The following is a 9,867-nucleotide window of genomic DNA, read 5'->3' as shown; positions in this document are numbered from 1 at the left end:
ACGAATATAATTTAATTTTTAATTATAGAAAGGAGGAAGATACTTTATATATAGATTCATAGCGTTCACGAATATAATTTAATTTTTAATTATAGAAAGGAGGAAGATACTTTATATATAGATTCATAAAAGTATCTTGCCATGACCTTGTCTTGAATGATCAAAATTTCTGTCGAGGGGATTTTTAATTTCAATATATGGAATAATAGTTTATGTATTAGCAAATGATATATTTATGGAATTGCAAGACCTAAACAGGGGTAGAATAGAAACTTTTGGTAAAATACCCACTTGTAACAAGATTCATCTCAATTGGGTTATATGATTTTAGCTTTGGTGGGTTGCTTTATTTCATTTGATCACTCATGCTTATTGAAAAGCGTTATTGTGTTTAGGATATGGGTCCATTATTATTCACTCAGTGGAATCTGTTGGATATTCTTCGGATAAAAGTTAGAATATGGTTTTTATGAATGGTTCAACAAAGCATGTGTCAAGTACAAAAAATGTTGCTTCAATTAATTTTAGTCATTGTATTTTCAATTATCCAATTTTTCCCGTATTTTCAATAAATATTAAATTTAGCCTCCAATGTTTTTTTTTTTTGTTGATTTTGAATTTCTTTTGTTATTTAGTAACATTTTTTTACTACAGATTTTGAAAACATATTCACGTACTGGATTTTCTTGCATGAGAATTATTATTATTATTTAATTAGTTTTGAAATAATTATTTTAACTATTTTAATTATTAAATCATGTGGGATTGAGGTTTGAGGTCTTCAAAATCATTCCCTATTTCTCCAACTAAATTGCGGTTACCATTCTAATTTTCGTGGGAAAAAAATTCTAATTAATTACAGATATTTCAACTATTTTCAAATATAAGAAAATGAATCAAAATATTTATAAATATAGTAAAATTTTTACTATTTATGTCTATCAGTGTCTTGATAGACACACATAGTAGACTATCACAACCTATTGCAGATAAACTATGATATTTTGCTATTATTTGTAAATATTATCTGTCATTTCACTTTAAATCTAGAATAAAAATCTCATTTGATCAAATTCATGTTTACAAAAGAATTTCATTTATTATTTATCTTTTTATAATTCATTTTAATGAATTCTAATCCATGTGAAATGATGACAAATTTGGATTGTTTTCATATCTAGCAACATGATCAACTTATTTATAAATATAACATAATGGTAAAAAGTTTCCTTAGTCTATTGGAACAGCGTTTTGGTTTTTCTTTCTCTATATTTGAAAATATTTTCAATAATTTTATCATTTAAAACAATTTCTCAACAAAATTAAAACAATTTGGATTAAATTAAAGATTCATCATCTTATTTGATGGTTACATAGATATACAAAATAATTTTCCTTTAATTATAATTATAAAGATTTGATATATAGAATAATTTTATGTTAATTATAGAGAGATTTTCCTTTTTATTTGATGGTTATATGGATGTATGGGATGCTTTTATTTTAATTATTAATTTTTTTTAACCACTCTTGATTTGTTTTTTATTTTAAAATTTTTATTTTAATTTTTAAAAATTAATTGTAATATATATATATATATATATATATATATATATATATATATATATATATATATAAGTATTTTTTGAAAAAAATTCATTAGCATTATTGCAACGTTTTATTTTTTTCCCCTTATTTGTTAATCTTCTACGTTTTTTTTTTTTTTTTTTTTTTTAAAAAAAGAACTTTGGGAGTAGACGTCGTCTACAATTTTTCTATTTAAGTTACCTTCTTTTTTAACCGTATTTAAGGCCTAAAAGTAACCAAGTATCATGCCTCATTTTTTTTTCTTAAAAAAATTGTTTCAGGTAGGTTATATGTTTGTTCAAATTTTCTCTCTTTCTTCCTCTAAGATTTTTTAAAAACTTCTTTTTCCCCATATTTTAATTATCAAATCATTGTGTGAGATTAAGGCTTAGTGTTTTCAAAATTACTACATAGGTCTCCAACCAAATTGCGGTTAACAAAATATTTTTTTAAAAAAAGATATTGATATTAACAATAAATATTTTATTAACGCTGCTTTTAATTAGGTTTTAGATTTAATATCTTCTTATTTCAATTTAATTATGAATAACAAAATAAGTTATAATTTGAATACATATTTATTTATTAAATTAAACTATATTTGGAACTAAAAAATTAAATAATATTTGAATGATTTTGTATTCAACGAAATTTTGATTAACAAAATAATAAAATAGCTCAAATACTTATTTATTTATTTATCTAGAATGAATATAAAAGTAGAGAAGTACATATCTATAATATATATAAAAGGGGTGGATTTTAGAGATTGCAACCAAAAATTGATCTATAAGGCGCCGTCCTAGCCTTCCTTGACCTTTGCTTCTTGTTTTGGAGTCTATTCTAACTGCCTCTCTACAGAACAGATAGCTGTAAGATTTTTTTTAACAAAAAATTTTGTTATTAATGGTGAATATTTGAATAACTAGACTTTTAATTAGGTTTTAGAGTAATATCTTCTTATTTCAAATTGATTGTGAATAACAAAATAATTATAATTTGAATACATATTTATTTGGTAAATTAAACCATATCTGGAACTAAAAAGTTAAATAATATTTGAATAGTTTCCTATGCAACCAAATTTTGATTAACAAAATAATAAAATAGCTCAAATACTTACTTATTTATCTAGAATGAATATAAAAATAGAGAAGTATATATCTATAATCCATAATATACTTAAGGGACGGTAAGGGGAGCATCTTTGTCTTTCCCTTTTACCCTTGTCTATTCTCATAAGTCCTATTTTGCCCTTGTGTTTAGCTGTTTTCTTAAAGGCCACGACCCAAATTAGCCACTTGCTGGTGGTAACTGCTGCAATATTTTCTCGGCCACGTAGTAACTGCTTTTTTTAAAGTCTTAGTAACTGTTTTTTTTAAAAAAAAAAAAAATTAAATAAAACCTTCCAATACTAAAAAATTGCAGCTTCACGCTCTTTTCCACATCACCATTTCATCAACTGTCAAAAACAATAATCATTCTAGATAATATTTCAATTATAAACTTAATCTTAAAAAATCTAAATTTGACTATTAAATAGCCTTAATGAATCACCCATAACCCATGTCTATTAGCATGAAAAAAGAATCCCGTAGGTGTTAGCGCTAGAGAAAAAAAAATATTTTGGTTATTAATCCCTCAATTCTTTTTCTTTTTGGAAGTGCTTATTTAAAATAGAGAAGAAAACAATGACATGGCACAAAAAAAAAACATTTGAATATCTAAACTACGTGTCTCTAGAATCGACATGTTCTTGAGATAAAATGTAAAGCTTTTGAATCGATATTGTCCAAATAAATATCTATAGCACCTGAAAAGGAAAGGAGGTGCCGCGTATTGACCCATCTTGGCACGTTTTTAAGTGGTGCCTTTGGCCAGTTCTTAATAGAACCCTCTAGGAATTTTTTTTGCGTTAACTTTCTGCAACATGTTCTTGGGATTAAATGTTTCGAACGGATAAGCCTAAAATAAAATATGTTGGGGGCGATGCCCTGCATCTCGTGGTTTTGAATTTTGTAATTGTATTGTAAAAATACTTATTTATCTAATAAAATAAGAGATATTTTATTCGACATTTAGTTGCATTAATCCACAAAAATCAATAAACTAAGATCTAGGGCTATCTTCTGTAACTTAAACATGTATGCAGAGACATATAGGTGAGTCATATTTAAGTGATAACCTAAAAGGTCTGTAGTAGATGGATAAAGTTAGGTTCCTTATTCTGGTGACACTACGAATACGACTTGTTTTGTAGTTCTTACAATTGTTGTAAAGTGTTACAAATGATCTTATCCTGATCATTCGTGTGGAGATATGCGAGCGGGGGTATTTTATACAATGAGATTGTATAAGATCGGATTATGAAAGGAAGTCTTTCTATATAACACCGTTGTTAGTAGAGACTTACATATCATTAGGATGGCCATAAGTGACTTGACAGTTAGTTTTGAACTTCTACCTATGAAGGTGGTCATTTGATTTGTATGGGTGAGATTGACACTACAAGAAATCACATTTCTCCCAACGCATGAAATCACTGGGAAATGGTGGAAAATGTGTCGGGAGAGGATCTTCCGACGACGTACTGATCGTCGGGAGTTTGGTCGGGAGAAATTCATTGGGAGTAGAACTACCGATGCAGAAAAGGACCGTCGGGAGTTGTTCACGAACTCTCGACACCAGATATAGGGAGTCGGGAGTTATAGGAACTTTTAACGGGTAATATACGTCGTTGGGAGTTCTACTACTCCTGACGGTCTCTTCTTTTCGTCGGGAGTTCCACTAACTCCCGACAGTCAGGGGAGTTCTATAACTCTCGACGGACTCTTCCACTCATCAGGAGTTAGTTATTTGCGTCGGGCGTTCCTTCACTTGTTGAATATTGACTTTTAAAATTATTTAATTTGTAATTTGTAATTTTTTTTAATTTGATCTGAATAACCTATAAAGCATCATTAACCAACTCAAACAGATTCACATAATAAATAAAACAAACAAAGCGAAGTCCATATTATAACAAATAAAAGAAAAGTTATAAGATAGTTTATAAAAGAAATTTGTCTTTAGAAATACATGAAAGAAATAAGATGAAAACAACATCAAGAAATATGTATTCATAAATATAGGAAAGAAAACAACGTCTAGAACACAACATCTTCAACAATCGTCTAATCTCATCTTTAAACAACATCCTACAACAAAATAAAAACATTCAAATGTTATAAACTTCCATAAACAAACAAAAAAACTCCAAGTTCAACTCCAAAATGAGTATCACGAGACTTAACCCACCCCCCGCAATCAAACTTCATAAACAAGAACGAACACACAAAAAGCTCAAACTTTCCCCCCAAAACAATCTAAACCAAACTCAACCTACCCTCCGCAACACGTTCAAACTTCATAAACATCCATAAATGATTATAACCGAACTCTACCCACCCCATAACATTTAAACTTCATAAACATCAACGAATACACAAACTTCATGGGAAATTTTTACGGATGACCCATTTTTGTGGTCCAAAATGTCAAATGACACATTTTTTGAAAATAAGGTCAATTGACCATCTGCTAACATTATCATCATATCAAATTACGTAAATGTCCTCACCTCTTTGTCTTCTTACCCTTTTACTGAAAACCAAAACTAAACTAAAACTCTTCCACTGCTGCCGACAAATCAAATCTGATCGGTAAGTGAATTCAATCTGTGCTAATTGTGTCTTAAACTGATCGATAACGGGGATATGGTGGGTCGTTAATATTGTGAACCTATGGGTTTTTTGTTTTTTTTTTTTTTGTTTTTGATGTGTTCTGAGGTTGAAGACGAGTAGAAAGAGAGAATGTAAGTGAGATAAGTGAGAGCGAAATCAGCGAGAGTGACACCAGAGAGAGCGAGACTCGCAAGAGCGATACCAGAGAGAGCGAGACTAGCGAGACAATGTCTAAAGAGGGAGCGAAAGAGAGAGAGAGTGAGAGAGAGAAAAAAACCATAAAGTAATGGGGAAAAAAGCATTCCAACAAAAAGCATAAAAAATTTGACCGAAGGTGGACATGAAATTATTTTATGACAATATATTAGGTCTAAATTTTATAGCAACAAAATTTTTATGACAATAAATCTCAAATTTTATTATTATTTTTTTAAATTATTATTTCGATATTTTTTTTCATTGGAATGCTTTTCTTTTAAAAGAATGCTTTTCTTTTAACTTAATTTGGATGTCTTATTTTATGACAATATATTAGGTCAAAATTTTCGCAACTTATTAACCTTCGGTGTTTATGTTTTTTCTTGATTTTGGACCCACATAAGGTGGGCATGAAATTATTTTATGACAATATATTAGATCAAAATTTTCTAGCCTATCTCGCTCTTTCTTGCTATCTTTCTCTTTCTCGCTCTCTTTTTCTCACTATCTTTCTCTTTCTCTCTCTCGCTCTCTCTCCCTTTCGCTCTCTCTCGGTCTCACTCCTTTTTTAAGAGAGATTTTCTTTAGACATTGTCTTGCTAGTCTTGTTCTCTCTAGTATCGCTCTCGCGACTCTCTCTCTATAGTGTCGCTCTCACTGGTGTCGCTCTTTCTAGTATCGCTCTCGCCGATTTCACTCTCACTTATCTCACTCACATTCTCCCTTTCTACTCGTCTTCAACCTCAGAACACATCGAAAAAAAAAAAAAAAAACCATAGGTTCACAATATTTCTAAACTTGAGAACGACCCACCCTATTCCCCATTGATCATTTTTAAACCATAGGAGCTCCACGACGAATTAACCTCAAGTGTTACCTAGAAAATTGATCATTTGAAAATCATACCAAAGAATTTATCCTAGAAATTAAAAATTTAGTTTGAAACGTACTTGCAATAATCTGTTATTTTTTTACAATTATTGAGAATGTACCAATGTGCGATACGTTTTTCTTTCGCTGATAGTGTCTGTAAAGTTGACGCCCTAATGGTCATACCCTCTGCCTAAATAATTCAAATTCATCAAATATCTCATGATCGGAAATGTTATCATCATTTTGTTCATCTCTATTGAATCTCATTTCAATCCCACTTAGATATCGCGAGTAGATGTTCCATGATTTATTCATTACATATTCATTCGTTTCTTTTTTTATCTTACTTCGATGGATGTTTGCTAAGCACAGGAAAGTTGAACATATTTATTTGTTGTAAGATCTCTTCTCCATTCATTACGACCGGAGGAGGTCTACATTCAACTTTTCCATCATGTTGCCTACTTCGGCGGCAACTATGATTCTCTGGAAGATAACGTCGATGTCCCACAAAAGATATTTTCTCTCTGATCCCGAAGGACGAATTATATTCTTTGCATATGGGACATGCCTTCCTCGAGATATATGAGCGAGACTCTATACAGATCTATGGATCTCCCTAGCATCAAAGCGAGACATTTTGTACTCCACCCAGATAGGTGGGTATGCAGGGAAGTCATTAATAGTCCATAATAAGGTGGCATATAGTTGAAAAAACTCACCAGTAACAGAATCATAAGTTCGCACCAATTGTCCATAACTCTTTCAACTCTTCAATCAACGGCTGCAAGTAAACGCCAGTTTCCTTTCTAGGAGATTTTGAATCATGTATGAGCAAAGACATGAAGAGGTTTGTTTCCTTCACGCATTTCCAAGGGAACAAATTATAAAGGATTATCACCATAAGCCACATACTATAAGAAGTACTCATATTTCCAAACGGATTGAACCCGTCTGAAGCTAATCCTAAACGACATTTCGGGGATCTAAAGCAAAATAAGGAAATTCACGATCAAAATGTTTTCACCCCTCTGCATCAGCTGAATGTCGCAATACATCCTCCGTTTCAACTCACTTATCTTTATGTTATCTCATGTCAGAAGCACATTCTTTTAATGCAAATAATCGTTTTAATCTCGGTATCAATGGAAAATAACACAATACTTTATGTGGTATTTTTTTACCCTTGCCATCATTAACTTTGTACTGAGACTCACCACAAACGGGGCATTGTTGCAAAACTACCACTATAAGAAATGTGACTTCTCCCGACGTCACATTTCGTCGGGAAAGTGTGGAAAATTCGTCGGGAGAGCCTCTTCTGATGATTAAATGGTCGTCGGGAGTTTGGTCGGGGGAACCCCATCGAGAGATCTCTCGATGCACTTCTAAACGGCGTCGGAAGTTCTTCCATAACTCCCGACGTCATTCGGGCATCGGGAGTTCCCTCATACCCCCCGATGTCGTTTGTGGGTCAGGAGTTCCACTATAACTCCCGACGCGGTTTTAAAGTGCGTCGGAGATCCTATATGCCTGTCTCTTATACACATCTAGATGTGTATAAGAGACAGCAAACCGGGGGTAATGAAACTCTACCCACCTCCCACGACAAACATGGAACCTCCTGAACATCAAAAACACACAAAACGAGTAAACAATGACCAACACACATAAAACTCAAATTCGTCCCCAAAATGGTTTATCTCAACCCCTCCCCCCCCCCCCCCAACACATTAAACTTCGTAAACATTCATAAATACACAAAATAGCCAAGTTCAAGGACAAGACGGGTGTAATGAAACTCTACCCACCCCCCACGACAAACATGGAACCTCCTGAACATCAAAAACACACAAAACGAGTAAACAATGACCAACACACATAAAACTCAAATTCGTCCCCAAAATGGTTTATCTCAACCCCCCACACCACAACATATTAAACATCATAAACATTCATAAATACACAAGATAGCCAATTTGAAGGACATTTTCCCTCTTATCTCGAAGGACGAGTTATCTTCTTTGCATATTGGACATGCTTGATAACCTTTTGTACTCCACCCAGATAAGTCACCGTACGCAGGAAAGTCATTAATCGTCCATAATAAGGTAGCATATAGTTGAAAAAAACTCACCAGCAACAGAATCATAAGTTCGCACACCAATTGTCCACAACTCTTTCAACTCTTCAATCAACGGTTGCAAGTAAACATCAATTTTCTTTCCAGGAGATTTTGGACCAGATATGAGCAAAGACATGAAGAAGTTTGTTTCCTTCATGCATCTCCAAGGGGACAGATTATAAGGAACTATCACCACAAGCCATATACGATAAGAAGTGCTCATATTTCCAAACGGATTGAAGCCATCTGAAGCTAATCCCAAATGAACATTTCGAGGATCTAAAGCGAAATGATGGAATTCACGATCAAAATGTTTCCAGCCCTTTACATCAGCTGGATATCGCAATACATCCTCCGTTTCAACTCGCTTATCTTTATGCCATCTCATGTCAGAAGCGCCTTCTTTTGATGCAAACAATCATTTTAATCTCGGTATCAATGGAAAATGGCGCAATACCTTATGTGGTATTTTTTTACCCTTGCCAGCATTAACTTTGTTCCGAGACTCACCATAAACAGGGCATTGTTGCAAATCTACAAACTCTTTCCAATACAATACACAATCATATTTGCACGCATGAATAGACTCATAACCTAGGCCTAAATCACGCAATTTTCGCTTGTCTTCATAAAAGGAAGTAGGTATAGAGGTGCCAGCTAGAAACGCTACTTTTAACAATTCCAGCAACATGTCAAACGATTTATTACTCCAGACATTTAGAACTTTGATATGCATTAACTTCACTAAAATGTTCAAGGACGAAAATTGCGAACACCCAGGGTATAATTCATTACGTGCTTCGGTCATTAAATCCTCGAATAAGTTCGTGGTATCTCTTTCTTGACTATTAAAGGACATTTCATTCTCAATCCTTCATTTGCATTTTCGTTTTCAATTGGAACTTGTAAATCATTTATAAGATTCAACATCTCATTTTCTTCGACAGCATTACTCTCTATACTATCTACTTCAACATCTTATATTCAATGACTTGTATGACTTCTAGATAAGTTTACAATGAGAAATTTTGGACCAATCACAAGTCACCACGTCGTTTGCTAAATTAACGACGAATTTCTAAATCATTGACTTTGAGTCCAATTAGAAGTTGACACATGTCCTGAATTGAATTGAAGACAAGTTTCGATGTCGTCACGCGGATAAATCAAATTAGATTAAATTGGTCCAATTTGATATTACTATTTGGGCTTAAAGTCCAAACTACAAAAAAAGTTGGATTGGACCCAAATTCCAGATCAGGCCCAAAACCAACTAATTGGGCCCAAGGGTCAGGCCCATGGACCAACCAAGCCCACAAAGCCCATCTGAGAACTCTATAAATAGAGAAGTTATCTTCATTT

Source organism: Benincasa hispida, chromosome 4, assembly GCF_009727055.1.
Source record: "Benincasa hispida cultivar B227 chromosome 4, ASM972705v1, whole genome shotgun sequence".
NCBI lineage: Eukaryota > Viridiplantae > Streptophyta > Magnoliopsida > Cucurbitales > Cucurbitaceae > Benincasa > Benincasa hispida.
The sequence above is the reverse complement of the archived record's forward strand: the minus strand, read 5'-3'. Positions refer to the sequence as shown.